At 54.1% G+C, this 15,167-nt stretch overlaps 2 protein-coding genes across 2 annotated transcripts in view; both read left to right on the top strand.

Annotated features, from left to right (window-relative positions):
• The window catches only part of LOC144949796 (KH domain-containing RNA-binding protein qki.L-like), a 23,883-nt gene extending 23,327 nt beyond the window's left edge, over positions 1–556 (top strand). Inside the window, exon 4 of the mRNA XM_078879741.1 lies at positions 1–556. This exon is cut by the window's left edge and continues 248 nt beyond it. The gene's annotated coding sequence lies outside the window, so the exon portion shown is untranslated.
• Positions 1–15,167, top strand: part of LOC144949946 (translocation protein SEC63 homolog) — a 220,308-nt gene that overhangs the window by 60,999 nt on the left and 144,142 nt on the right. The gene's annotated exons all lie outside the window — the stretch shown is intronic.

The raw sequence follows: 15,167 nt of genomic DNA, 5'->3' as shown, positions 1-15,167 counted from the left end.
ACTGGTGTTCAACCTCTAAGCCTGCAACTTGCCGTGGTGAGCGGCGCGAGTGGACGCAACGCGGCACGGTGCTTGACGCTACTCACTCGCTCACTCGCTCACTCGCTCACTCGCTCGCTCACACGCTCGCTCACTCTCTCGCACGATCACTCACTCGCTCACTCGCTCGCTCGCACGATCAGACGCTCGCTCACTCGCTCGCTCACACGATCACTCACTCGCTCACTCACTCACACACTCACTCACTCGCTCGCACGATCAGACGCTCGCTCACTCGCTCGCTCGCACGATCACTCACTCACTCGCTCACACACTCACACACTCACTCACTCGCTCGCACGATCAGACGCTCGCTCACTCGCTCGCTCGCACGATCACTCACTCGCTCGCTCACTCACTCACACACTCACTCACTCGCTCGCACGATCAGACGCTCGCTCACTCGCTCGCTCGCACGATCACTCACTCGCTCACTTCGCTCGCTCGCACGATCACTCACTCGCTCGCTCACTCACTCATTCGCTCGCTCGCACGATCACACGCTCGCTCACTCGCTCGCTCGCTCGCACGATCACTCACTCACTCGCTCGCTCGCACGATCACTCACTCACTCACTCGCTCACTCACTCGCTCGCACGATCACTCACTCACTCGCTCGCACGATCACTCACTCACTCGCTCACTCACTCATTCACTCGCTCGCACGATCACTCGCTCGCTCACTCACTCACACACTCATTCACTCGCTCGCACGCTCACTCACTCACTCACTCGCTCGCACGATCACTCGCTCGCTCGCTCACTCATACACTCATTCACTCACTCGCACGCTCACTCACTCACTCACTCGCTCGCACGATCACTCGCTCGCTCGCTCACTCACTCACACACTCATTCACTCGCTCGCATGATCACTCGCTCGCTCGCTCACTTCGCTCGCTCACTCACTCGCTCGCTCACTCACTCACTCACACGCTCATTCACTCACACGCTCACCTACAAGCTCATCACTCACTCACTCACTCGCTCACTCACTCGCTCACTTCGCTCACTCACTCGCTCACCACTCACTCACTCACTCGCTCACCCGCTCACTCACTCACTCGATCACTCGCTCACTCACTCACACGATGTCTCACTCATACGATCGCCCACTCACTGACTTACTGACTCACACACTCACCCTGTCACTCAGGTCACTCACGCTCACTGACTCGCACACTCACCAGCGCTGATACAAGCACACACTCACACACACACACAATCACACTCTTACTGACACACACGATCACTCGTACACTCACTGACTTCCACACTCACTCGCCCATTCACTCACTCACTGACACGCAATTACCGACTCACACTCGCACACCGACGCATTCACACACCGACAAACTCACTGACACAGTCACTCGCACACTTGCACGCACGCTGACAAACACACCACTCGCTCTCCCACTCACTCACTCGCACGCTCACCACTCACTCACTCATTCACTCACTCACTCACTCACCACGCTCACCACGCTCACCACTCACACGCTCACCACTCACTCGCTCACTCGCACACTTGCACGCACGCTGACAAACACACCACTCGCTCTCCCACTCGCTCACACAATCTCCCGCTCGCTCACAACTCACTCACTCACTCACTCACTCGCACGCTCACCACTCACCCGCTCACTGACTCACTCACTCACTCACCACGCTCACTCGCCACGCTCACCACTCACACGCTCACCGCTCACTCACTCACTCGCACGCTCACCACTCACCCGCTCACTGACTCACTCACTCGCCACGCTCACTCACCACGCTCACCACTCACCCGCTCACCGCTCACCCACTCACTCGCCCCCTGCAATGCGGTGAGTGTTGCATGTGTGGTGTGTGTGAGCGGGTTGAGTTTTGGTAGTGGGTGAGTTAAGCGAGTGTGTGTGCGTGTGTGTTTATCGGCGAGTGTTTTGGTGAGCGAGCGAGTGTGTGCGCGTGTGTGTTTATCGGCGAGTGTTTTGGTGAGCGTGTGTGTGCGCGTGTGTGTTTATCGGCGAGTGTTTTGGTGAGCGAGCGAGTGTGTGCGCGTGTGTGTTTATCGGCGAGTGTTTTGGTGAGCGAGCGAGCGTGTGCGCGTGTGTGTTTATCGGCGAGTGTTTTGGTGAGCGAGCGTGCGTGTGTGCGTGTGTGTTTATCGGCGAGTGTTTTGGTGAGTGAGCGAGCGAGCGTGTGTGTGCGTGTGTGTTTATCGGCGAGTGTTTTGGCGAGCGAGCGAGTGTGTGCGCGTGTGTGTTTATCGGCGAGTGTTTTGGTGAGCGAGCGAGTGTGTGTGCGTGTGTGTTTATCGGCGAGTGTTTTGGTGAGCGAGCGTGCGTGTGCGCGTGTGTGTTTATCGGCGAGTGTTTTGGTGAGCTAGCGAGTGTGTGCGCGTGTGTGTTTATCGGCGAGTGTTTTGGTGAGCGAGCGTGCGTGTGCGCGTGTGTGTTTATCGGCGAGTGTTTTGGTGAGCGAGCGAGTGTGTGGGGGCGTGTTTGTCAGTGCGTGCTCTTGACTGTTCGCGCGGTTTGCTACGTCCGCCGCGAAAGAACTTCAACGTGAGCGCACGTCGAATGCGCGCGGCGCGGAAGAGGATCGACGCGCGTTGAACATGTTTGGCGCGGCGCGCGTAGCCACCCGTACCACCCCAGTCGCAGGTAGCCGACGCGTCACCTGGGCAGGTTGTGTGCGAGTGTCCAAGCGGTGGCGAGTCAGCGAGTCGGTGAGTTTTAACCGCGGCGAGTGTATGGCGGTCGTGTGACTGTGTCGTCGGGCGTGCGAGAGAGAGTGTGTTTTTATTTTGTACCGTGACCTCCCGTTTCCGATGGTTTTGACGGCGTGTGTGTCCGACGGTCGTGCGGCCGTGCGGGGGTGAGCGCGTGTTTAACTGTGACACCCCCCCCACCCACACACCCTGAGCGTACGTCGGTTCGTGCCGATCTCTCAACGCAACATTTTTTTTTTTAAACGAATTTCTCCACTTTTGTTTTAAATCGACAAAAACGAATTCGACGGAGGAAATCTCCCGACGGATTTTTGATCAAAAAAAGAAACAAGCAAAAAAACGCGCGCGGACAGAAACGACGCTACCCACAATGCCCTGGGGCGCACATCTAGCTCTTGAGGTCAGTGCAGTGTGAGCTAGCGGTGATTCAGATGCCCAGGGCGGTGGTGTCGTGGTGGTCGTCGTGGATGTTGTAGTTGTTTTAGTGCCTTGTCAGTATTATAAACATAACACACGGTGCCTTAGAATCCAGACACGGCCATTGTGGACATGGGGTGTGCTAGACAGTGTCTCTTACCTCCTCCCCCCCCCCCCCCCCCCCGATGTCTTCCACGTGTCCCCTTGGCTCCCTCCCCTTGTCCGTGTCTCCCCGTGTCTCCCCGTGTCTCTCCCCGTGTCTCTCCCCGTGTCTCCCCGTGTCTCTCCGTGTCTCCCCGTGTCTCCCCGTGTCCCTCCGTGTCTCTCCGTGAATTTCCCCATGTCTCCCCATGTGTCTCCGTGTATCTCCCCGTGTCTCCCCGTGTCTCCCCGTGTCTCCCCGTGTCTCCCCGTGTCTCCCCGTGTCTCCCCGTGTCTATCTCCCCCCCCACCCCCCCCGTGTCTTCCACCATCAGTGCCTGGAGCCAGAGATATGGCTGTCATTTTATACAATGAAGAAGTTCTTAGGCGATGATGATGTTGTTGTTGTTGATGTTGTTGTTGATGATGTTGATGATGTTAAGGATAAGAAACATAGGAAAGATGATAGTGGTAGTTACGGTAGTGCCTTATACGATAGTATTACCTCTTGTTACACAGTTTATACGCCGCCCCGAGTGGCGAGAGGGCTGATTGGGAGAGGGGGACTTGCGGTGCGTTTGTTGTTGTTGTTGTTGTCACGGCCATGAGCCATCATCTCGCACCAAGAATGTTGGTGAAGTATGACGACCCATAGACTCGCCACACAGAGACCCATAGACTCGCCACACAGAGACCCATAGACTCACCACACAGACTCACCACACAAAGACCCATAGACGCATCACACAGAGACCCACAGACTCACCACACAGACCCACAGACTCACCACACAGAGACCCACAGACTCACCACACAGAGACCCACAGACTCACCACACAGAGACCCACAGACTCACCACACAGAGACCCACAGACTCACCACACAGACTCACCACACAAAGACCCACAGACTCATCACTCAGAGACCCACAGACTCACCACACAGAGACCCACAGACTCACCACACAGAGACCCACAGACTCACCACACAGAGACCCACAGACTCATCACACAGAGACCCACAGACTCACCACACAGAGACCCACAGACTCACCACACAGAGACCCACAGACTCACCACACAGAGACCCATAGACTCATCACACAGAGACCCACAGACTCGCCACACAGAGACCCACAGACTCACCACACAGAGACCCACAGACTCACCACACAGAGACCCACAGACTCACCACACAGAGACCCACAGACTCACCACACAGAGACCCATAGACTCATCACACAGAGACCCACAGACTCGCCACACAGAGACCCACAGACTCATCACACAGAGACCCACAGACTCACCACACAGAGACCCACAGACTCACCACACAGAGACCCATAGACTCATCACTCGATTTGAAGCTTTCGTGACTGCAGGGATTCATCTTTTTGGTTCTTTCGGTAAAGTCACGTAGAATGGAAATAATAAAATAATAAAATTAAAACATTAATATAAAATAATAAAATAATAGTATTATTTTTAATTGTTTTATTATGTTTTCTTTTTATTATTTTATTATTCCCATTCTACGTGACTTTACCGAAAGAACCAAGAAGTTGTATCCACGGATTATCGGAGTCTAGGCAGTGACGAGAGGCAGACGCTACAAACGCAGCAGACATTTAAATAACCCGTAAAAACAAAGTTTTTCACTCTAAATCCTTTACATGCGTGGCGGCTAGAGTCCTCTCGTCCTCTGGCTTGAGATGGCTGCCACCTATGGGTCAGATGATTGCATTGCACCATTAAGCAATTGGTAATTAAATATAATATTTTTGTCCTAAAAAGTGTAACATTTAGGAAAAAAAATTTTTCACGAACATTCATTGTCACGCACAACGAGTCTGTGTGCAAAACGTCAGCTCGATTGGATCACGGCAAGTGGGTTAAAAAAACGACCGAAAGATTTGCACGGTCCTAAGCAAGCAAGCAAGCGAGTGAACTTAATATAAAGGATTTAAAAAAAAAACAAACAACACAAGCAATGGGAGTGACATTGGGCTCACAGTGACGGCTCTGGATCGAGTGGACGGTCCATCGACTGCCCGGATGTGGCTTGCGTGTTGTAGGTGACGCGGTAATACGATAAAAGTGGACCGGTATAGAAGCGGCTCTTAGCCAATCAAAGAGAGGGAAATGGGAGGAGCGGGGGGGGGGCATGCCGCTTGCACGTGACGTAGCCAGCCAGATCCAGGAATGGATCATTTGCGTTGATTGCATCTCATTGATTCAGCTCGTTGATTTGCCCGCGGAATTCTAAAAATTGGAAATGATTTGATTACACTGGTCAACACACTTTTTTTTGGCATGAGGAAATTCCAACGGGTTGAAGGTCATTTTGGGGGTGCCGATTCCAAATGTGGCATCAGTTTTTGTCTATCGCATCAGGTTTTTGAGTTATCTTGCATTTGATGACGTCGCAATGCGGGTGTTGTGATAATTGTTTTTTTACCCTTCTATCTGGCAACAAAACTGGCACCTTTTTTACAAGGAGTCATGTTTGCATAGACCACAATACCTGCAGTCATAATGCAAACAAAAACACAACTCTGATAATGTGTGCACTGTCCTTGAAGTTGATTGGTCCACACCCGAGACAGCTTTCCTTAGAGCCTAGTCTCACATGGGTTGGTTTTGGCGTCATCTGGTCCAACCCATGTGAGACTAGGCTCTAAGGAAAGCTGTCTCGGATGTGGACCAATCAACTTCAAGGACAGTGCATACAGTATCTGAGTTATGTTCTTTTGTTTGCATTATGACTGCAGCTATTGTGGTCTATGCAAACATGACTCCTTGTAAAAAGGTGTCAGTTTTGTTGCCAGATAGAAGGGTAAAAAAACAATTATCATATTTTTACTGGCAAATGAGGTGTCTTTGGCCATATGTAGCAGCATTGGGGGGGGGGGGGGGGTGGACGTGCTTTAGGTGTTTGGAATCGCCAGTTTGGACACGGTCATCGATAGACGGACACCGGATAAACCGGGGACTTAAACTTCGAGAAATACCTGTTTTCTTCTGCATGCGGCAAAGACGTGCCCAGTTTCAAGTGTCCGTTTTACTGGTAGGAACGAAGTGAACCAGCCTACAATAGATTATATCGTCCGTCCGATGTCCGATTAGGTGGAGCAACATTGCCCCCTACTGCGAACACTTGGCAGGACCCTACAAAAACCTTTAGACTCAGTGAGGCTTTCCTGGCTAAACAAGTGCAACATTCCCTTATCATTCCCTCAGATAGCTGTTAATTAAAACATTTAAATTAAACATTAACTCACAGCGGCCTAAAGCCTACAGCTAGGCCTAAAGCCTAGAAGTAGGCCTCAAAGTCTCCCTTCGTATCGTCCGATTCGGTGTAGCAACATTGCCCCCTACTGCGAACATTTGGCAGGACCCTACAAAAACCTTTAGACTCAGTGAGGCTTTCCTGGCTAAACAAGTGCAACATTCCCTTGTAATTCCCTGATATAGTTTTTAATTAAAACATTTAAATTACAAAATTAACTCACAGCGGCCTAAAGCCTACAGCTAGGCCTAAAGCCTAGAACTAGGCCTCAAACTCTCCCTTCGTATCGTACCCCCGCGTGTGTGAGAGGGAGTTAATGTTTAACAATGTTACATTCCCTGATGTTTTTAAAAAGAAACATTTACATTTAAAGCTTTTACATTAATAATTAAAACATTTAAATTACAAAATTAACTCACAGCGGCCTAAAGCCTACAGCTAGGCCTAAAGCCTAGAAGTAGGCCTCAAACTCTCCCTTCGTATCGTACTTGTTCGTTCCTACCAGCCCACCACGCAGGGACCTGTTTATTTCACGTCCCTGTCAACCCCTTCTTAATCAGTGCGCCTACCCTATTACAGACCAATTCAGACCTTAAATTTCGACGTGAAGCTTCTTTCGTGACTGCAGCAGGGATTCATCTTGTCGGTTCTTTCGGTAAAGTCGTCACGTAGAAGGGAAATAATAAAATAATAAAAATAAAACATGATAAAATACAATTCTCACGACGTTTCGGCCACAACGCAAGCAGCCGTCTTCAGGTGGAGGGAGACCAGGTCTGTCGAGAAGGCAGAGGTCACTGTTTTATTTTTATTATTTTATTATTTTCCTTCTACGTGACTTCACCAAAAGAACCAATTAAGATGAATTCTGATCGTATTGCTCCACCCCGCTCTCCTTTATACATCTCAACGTTCATCCGTGCAAAGTCCCATCCCAAGGGACAAAACGCAAACGAATGGACAGCGCTAATTCGATTTCCCTGCCTCAAGAATGCGGGGTTAATCCGTACGGATTGACAGATATGATTTAAAGTGTCCAGCTTTTATCGTATTACAGCTCTCGCTATTTCAGCAGTGACCCATCCCACATCTCCCCCCCACCCCTAAACACCTTCTCCCCACCCTCTCCCGCCCACCCTCGTGTTGTTGTTTTTGTTGTTTTGATTTTGATTTGCGTCGTCGGAATTGAAGCCATTTTTCAAAAAAAAAAAAGCCGGTCACACTGTACGCGATGTACAGTGCCGGTGTACAGTGCCATGTACAGTGTAGAGGGGGGGGGGGGACTGGGACCATCATGGCCGCCAAAGTGGTGGTGGTTGTTGTGGTGGTTGATAATCGGAATGTGGAGAGAGAAAGTGCGAAGAGTGGGGGGGGGGAGACTGTGAGTCTGTCTCTCCCCGTGTCTCTCTCTCCCCGTGTCTCTCCCCGTGTCTCTCTCTCCCCGTGTCTCTCTCCCCCCGTGTCTCCCCGTGTCTCTCTCTCTCCCCGTGTCTCTCCCCGTGTCTCTCTCTCTCCCCGTGTCTCCCCGTGTCTCTCTCCGTGTCTCTCTCTCCCCCCGTGTCTCTCCCCGTGTCTCTCTCTCCCCCCGTGTCTCCCCGTCTCTCTCTCCCCGTGTCTCTCTCTCCCCCGTGTCTCCCCGTGTCTCTCTCTCCCCGTGTCTCTCTCCCCGTGTCTCTCTCTCTCTCCCCGTGTCTCTCTCCCCCCGTGTCTCTCTCTCCGTGTCTCTCCCCGTGTCTCTCTCTCTCCCCGTGTCTCTCTCCCCGTGTCTCTCCCCCCGTGTCTCTCTCTCCCCGTGTCTCTCCCCCCCTCCACTCCCCACTCTCTCCACTGCGAGTTAGGAGGAGCCGTGACCTCTTGACCTCTTCACGTGAAACAAAATGTCTGTTACTGACAATGTGAGCGCCGAGTGGGGGGACAGTCCGTGACCACGTGATGTGGTGGGTTGTTGTTGTTGTTGTTGTGTGGGTTGTTGTTGTTGTTGTGGGTTGTTGTTGAATGTGTGTGGGTGTTGATTGGTGTTCTCGCCTGGCTCCAGTGTTTGAGCCGGTCCTGGGCCTCCCCTAGGTCGACTCAGCCTGAAATGAGTAGCTGGTGCGGTGTGTAAACATCGCTACTGGGGAGACAAAGGCGGTCGGGCGTGGTGGTGCTAGTCACACCCACATCACACACACCACTCACCACCCACCCACACCACCCACACCACCACCACCCACACCACACACACCACCACCACCACCCACACCACCCCACACACACACCACCACCCACACCACACACACCACCCACACCACCACCCACACCACACACACCACCACCACCACCCACACCACCCACACCACCCACACCACCACCCACACCACACACACCACCACCACCCACACCACCCACACCACCCACCCCACCCACACCACCCACACCACACACACCACCCACACCACACACCACCCACACCACACACACCACACACACCACACACACACCACCCACACCACCACCACCCACACCACCCACACCACACACACACCACCCACACCACCACCACCCACACCACACACACCACCACCACCACCACCCACACCACCCCACACACACACCACCACCCACACCACCCACACCACCCACACCACACACACCACCACCACCACCCACACCACCCCACACACACACCACCACCCACACCACCCACACTACCCCATCACCCACACCACTCACACCACCACCATCCACACCACCCACACGACCACCACCACCCACACCACCCACACCACCCACCCCACCCACACCACCCACACCACACACACCACACACACCACACACACCACACACCACCCACACCACATACACCACACACACCACACACACCACACACCACCCACCCCACCCACACCACCCACACCACCCCACACCACCCACGCCACCCACGCCACTCACACCACCCACACCACCCACACCACACACCACCCACACCACACCACCCACACCACACCACCCACACCACACACCCCACCACCACCACACCACCCACCCACCCCACCACCCACACACCACCCACACACCACCCACCACCCACACCACCACCACCCACACCACACACACCACCCACACCACCCACACCACCCACACCACCACCACCCACACCACCACCACGACCACAAACACCCACACCACCCACACACCCCTTGCTGTCACAGTGACGGCCTTAATGGGTGCTACTCGCTAAGAGCCAATTGTCCCAAAGCAAAGCAGTCTGTTACAGGGGTGGTGGTGGTGGTGTGGGGGTCTTGTTCTTTGTGTTGTGTTAGGAGGGTGTCTTGTCTGTAAGCAGGCAGAGTGAACTTTGTGTGCAGATGCCGAGTGACCGGTCCGATCGTTTCTGCCTTCGATGAGAATTCTCCCCATCCCATCCTCCCCGCGACACAGCAGTATTAACGGTGCCAACGACGCGTGTGTGTGTGTGCATGTGTGCGTGTGTGTGCGTGTGTGTGTGTGCGTGTGTGTGTATGTGTGCGTGTGTGTGCGTGTGTGTGCGTGCGTGCGTGTGTGTGTGTGTGCGTGTGTGCGTGCGTGTGTGTGTGTGTGCGTGTGTGTGTACGTGTGTGTGCGTGTGTGCGTGTGTGTGTGTGTGTGCGTGTGTGTGCGTGTGTGTGTGTGTGCGTGTGTGTAGTGGGGAGTGGTGGGTGTAGTGGTTAGCGCTGCGCTATGAACCCGGCGACCCGAGTTCGATTCCCGCTCACGGCCAACACCACCAGTGACGATTATCTGAACCGGTTCCTGGGCCTCCCCTAGGTCGACTCAGCCTCAATTGAGTACCTGGTGCGGTGTGTAGTAAACATCGCCACTGGGGAGACAAAGGCGGCCGGGCGTGGTGCTGGCCACCCACCCCCTCGTGTGCCGTGCCGGCCTTCATAGGTGCTCGCTAACAGCATTTTCCCCTACAGCCTGTTAAGGCTACACGGGGGATCTTTGTCTTTGTGTGTCTGTGTGTGTGTCTGTGTGTGTGTGTGTGCATGTGTACTTTGCAGTGTTAGTGTTGCCCCGGTCGAGTGTTGATTGTTGCCTAGCGAAAGCAGTGAACCCTGTTGCAGTATTAACGGTGTGTTGCCACCTACCGTGTCAAAAAATATGAATCTCTAGCTCTCTCTCTTGCCAAACTGTTTGTTGCGGGCGCGCGTGTGTGGTGTGTGTGGTGTGTGTGGTGTGTGGTGTGTGTGTGGTGTGTGTGGTGTGTGTGTGGTGTGTGTTGTGTGTGTGGTGTGTGTGTGGTGTGTGTGTGGTGTGTGTGTGGTGTGTGTGTGGTGTGTGTGTGGTGTGTCTGTGGTGTGGTGGTGTGCAGAGCGAATTGGGTGTAGTTGCAGGCAGGGTGTGTGTGTGTGTGTGTGTCGTGAGAATGGGATGGATGTTGTGCTGGTGTGTATTGTGTAAGCGTGTGACATGAGGGTGTAGTGTGTGTAGTGTGCTACGTTGTTGTGCGTGTCTAAGCATGTGCCTTAAGGGTGTTGTGTTGGTGTGTAGTGTGTGTAGTGTGTGTACGAGTGAGTAAGCATGTGCCATAAGGTTGTTGTCTTCGTGTGTCTTACGGTGCTGTGTGTGTGTGTGTGTAAGCAGGTGACGTGAGGGTGTTGTGTGTGTGTAACGTGCCTTGCTAGGGTGTTCTGCTGTGTGATTGTAGTGTGTTGGGGAGCAGTACGTTGTGTGTGTGTGTCGGGTGTTGTGCGTGAGAGCATTGCGTGTCGTTGTGTGTGCGACAAGAGGTCGCAACCGGGTACCCGATACCCGTACCCTACCCGATACCCGGCTACCCGTACCCAGCCGGGTATGGGTACCCGTTTGCGACCCTGGTGCGGCCGGGTACGGGTACGGGTAGGCCGTGAGTCACTGGTGAGTCGCCGTGTGTCACTCATTTCCCAACGTCTTGTCTCTTCTCACAATTCAAGTTCCTAGAATCAACCCACCCGCGCCTGCAACGTGGCTTCATCCCAGAGGTCGCAATCGGATACCCGATACCCGTACCCTACCCGTACCCGGCCGGGTGAGGGTAGGGTACGGGTAGGGTACGGCCAGGTACGGGTAGGGTACGGGTACCCGTTTGCGTCCCTGGTGCGGCCGGGTACGGGTACGGGTAAGGAATCAAAACCCGTTTGCGACCTCTGGTGTGTCTTGTGTGGTGTCGGGGTGTTTTGCGAGTGTACCCCACGCGGCGTTTCGGCGGTGTTCGACTTTCGTTCGGGCGATTTCCTCCGCGTGTCTCTCTTGATTGTGAGCGGCCTCCGACTGTAGACGGCTGTAGTCGCGACATCCGCCTGTTGTCCCACCCCCCCTCTCCCCCCCCCCTCCCTCCCTGTTGCCTCGTCAGTACTAATGGGCTCCATTAATAAACGAACTGCTTCTCTATAAACAGCCCGACTAACTTCCCCTTTCTGTGAGTCTGTGCTCACCTGCCTCGCTCACCACCTGGGAACTAACTGCTACTCACCCGCACACTCACCCACGCACTCACCCACTCACTCGCCCGCCCGCGCACTCACCCACACACTCACCCACACACTCACCCACACACTGACACGCACACTCACCCACACACTCGCTCACGCACTCACCCACACTCACCCACACACTCACCCACACACTGACACGCACACTCACCCACACACTCACCCACACACTCGCCCGCACACTCACCCACACGCTCACCCGCGCACTCACCCACACACTCACCCACGCACTCACCCACACACTCACCCACGCACTCGCTCACACACTCGCTCGCACACTCACCCACACACTCACCCACACACTCACCCACACACTCGCCCACACACTGACCCGCACACTCACCCACACACTCGCTCGCACACTCACCCACACACTCACCCACACACTCGCCCACACACTCGCCCACACACTCGCCCACACACTCACCCACACACTCACCCAACGGCATTTACCAATACGTGGCATGCCAAGTGCCCTTCGTATGTCAATCGAACCTGCCCATCACAAATGATGGGCAACTCAACGAAGAGGCTCTCATCGTCATCGTGACGTGGAAATTACATCGCAGCAGGCCAAGAAACGTGAAGTCGATTCTAAATGTGAAGGGGAAAGCAGGAAAACAAGATCCACGCGACCAGAGAGAGAGACACGCAAACTGCAGATATACAGCAGCAGGCATCGTCAGGGTCAGGATCGAACCCACGACCTCCTGCGCACCAGGCGAGGTAGTCAACATCTCTACAGGGAGATAGAGAGAGACACGCAAACTGCAAATATACAGCAGCAGCAGGCATCGTCAGGGTTGTGATCGAACCCACGACCTCCTGCGTACCAGGCGAGGGAGTTAACATCTCCTAGCCACCGTGATGATGAGAGAGAGAAACACGCAAACTCCAAATATACAGCAGCAGGCGTCAGGGTTGGAATCAAACCCACGACCTCCTGTACACCAGGCGAGGTAGTTAACATCTCCACGGAGAGAGAGAGAGACAGACTGACTCCTAAATATACAGCAGCAGCAGGCGTCAGGGTCAGGATCGAACCCACGACCTCCTGTACACCAGGCGAGGGAGTTAACATCTCCTAGCCACCTTGGTGTCAGGGACAGGATCGAACCCACGACCTCCAGTGTACCAGGCGAGGTAGTCAACATCTCCTCGCCACTGTAGCGTCAGGGTCGAGATCGAACCCACGACCTCCAGTGTACCAGGCGAGGTAGTCAACATCTCCGTTGCCGTGGGAAATTGCTTGCAACGTTTGGCATGCAATTGTAGCCTCTTTACTTGAAAACGTTTGCTTCAAACGCCGCACGGATGGATGTGGGAGGAGAAGAAGAGTAAGACGAATTCTAGATTTGAAGCTTTCGTGACTGCAAGGATTCATATTGTTGTGTTTTTTCCGGTGAAGTCACGTGGGTAAAAAATAAAATTAATAAAAGTAAAGTAAAATAAAAATCACGACGTTTCGGAGGCAACACAAGCCTCCGTCTTCAGGTGGAACCGTCACAGCACGATTGCTGCATCAAGTAAAGAGAACTTCCAAGAAAACAGTCCTTGTATATATATACTGTTTTTTTATTTTACTTTTATTAATTAAAATTTTTGACCTACGTGACTTTTACCGAAAAAACCCGAAGAACGGTAAGAAGAATATTGGTCGCGTCATCGATCAAAGTCCAAGAAAAAGAGCGCTTTCTCGCTACGAGCTGATGGGAGAGAGAAACACGTCTTGGATTCCGATTCGAACGAAGCCGCTTCCGGGAACCGATCGTCTGCCTTCCGAAGAGCGGCGGGGTGGGCATGCTCCACGGAGCTGGTAGAAAAACTCGTCCGCCACCGATCAGGCTCTGGGATGGTCTAGGCGAGCGCTCGCCCCGCAAACGAACCGCACGACGCCACCTCGCTGGCGATCTCGTCGGCAAGGCGCGTTAAACGGCCGTCGTGTTGACTCCCCCGGTCGCCGTTATCCGCGCGGCGAAGAAAGGTCTGCTCCACCATAATAGCCTCTGCAGACAGTTGGGACAAGTGGGTCCCGCGTCACTGTGATCGGTCGCAAGCAGGAAGAGAACTCGGGACCGCCCGTGTTTGTAGAGACAAAGAATCGCCCGTTATAGCCTGAACAGACTGTTGGGGCAAGTGCTGCTAGTAGCAAGTAGCAGCGCCTATGAAGGTCGGAATGGCGCACGAGGGGGTGGGTGGCCAGCACCACCACCAAGCCCGGCCGCCTTTGTCTCCCCAGTGGCGATGTTTACTACGCACCGCACCAGGTAGTCAATTGAGGCTGAGTCGACCTAGGAGAGGCCCAGGACCGGTTGAGATAATCCCTATCACTCGTTGGCCGTGAGCGGGAATCGAACTCGAGTCTCCGCGCAGCGTGGAGCTAACCGCAACACTAGGCGCACATACACACATCCGCATATACACTTGTACACACACACGCAGTTACACGGACCATTAAACTCCAGCGTCCAGCACCGAACACCGAGACACGCAGGGATCCGGTGTCAAGGTTACAACACGGTCGTCGAGCTCGACATTCTAACGCAAGGAAGGTTCTAACACCAGGTTCTCCAGACGCCAAGGTTCTAACGCAAGGCTTTCAATGTACCAGTTCTAACGCAAGGCGATAGGTTATAACCACGGGCTTTGCCGCCAATCCGTGTCCGTCGTGTTTGCCGATCAGTGCAAGTCCCCTCGGTTGATGGTTGCGACATCATCGGGTTAACGGTTTTATTCGGTTGCCGTTTCGGTTTACAAATATCGATGCAACGCCTGCCGCGTCCACGTCGTGGAACGCACGTGGTGGGGCGCCAATTTCGGCCAATCACAGCTGCTCCCGTAAAGTGGGCAGGAGGTGGGGGAGGGGGGGGGGGCGTCTAAGCCACGCCCTCGTAGCTAATCGGCGACGCGCCCCATTCGTGAGCTGTCCACACCTCGGGGCTGCGCTTTGTTGAACATTCTACGCCTTCCGTTTTGGGGCAAACTCGGGGGGGGGGGGGGGTCCAACACTGGAGGGCAGAGAGAGGGGCGTGCGGGGGGGGGGGGGGCGCACCCCCAGCCCCCGCCCGCCC

The sequence above is a fragment of the Lampetra fluviatilis genome, chromosome 55 (assembly GCF_964198595.1).
Source record: "Lampetra fluviatilis chromosome 55, kcLamFluv1.1, whole genome shotgun sequence".
Lineage (NCBI taxonomy): Eukaryota > Metazoa > Chordata > Hyperoartia > Petromyzontiformes > Petromyzontidae > Lampetra > Lampetra fluviatilis.
Note: the sequence above shows the minus strand (reverse complement) of the source record. Positions and strands in the feature narration are given on the sequence as shown.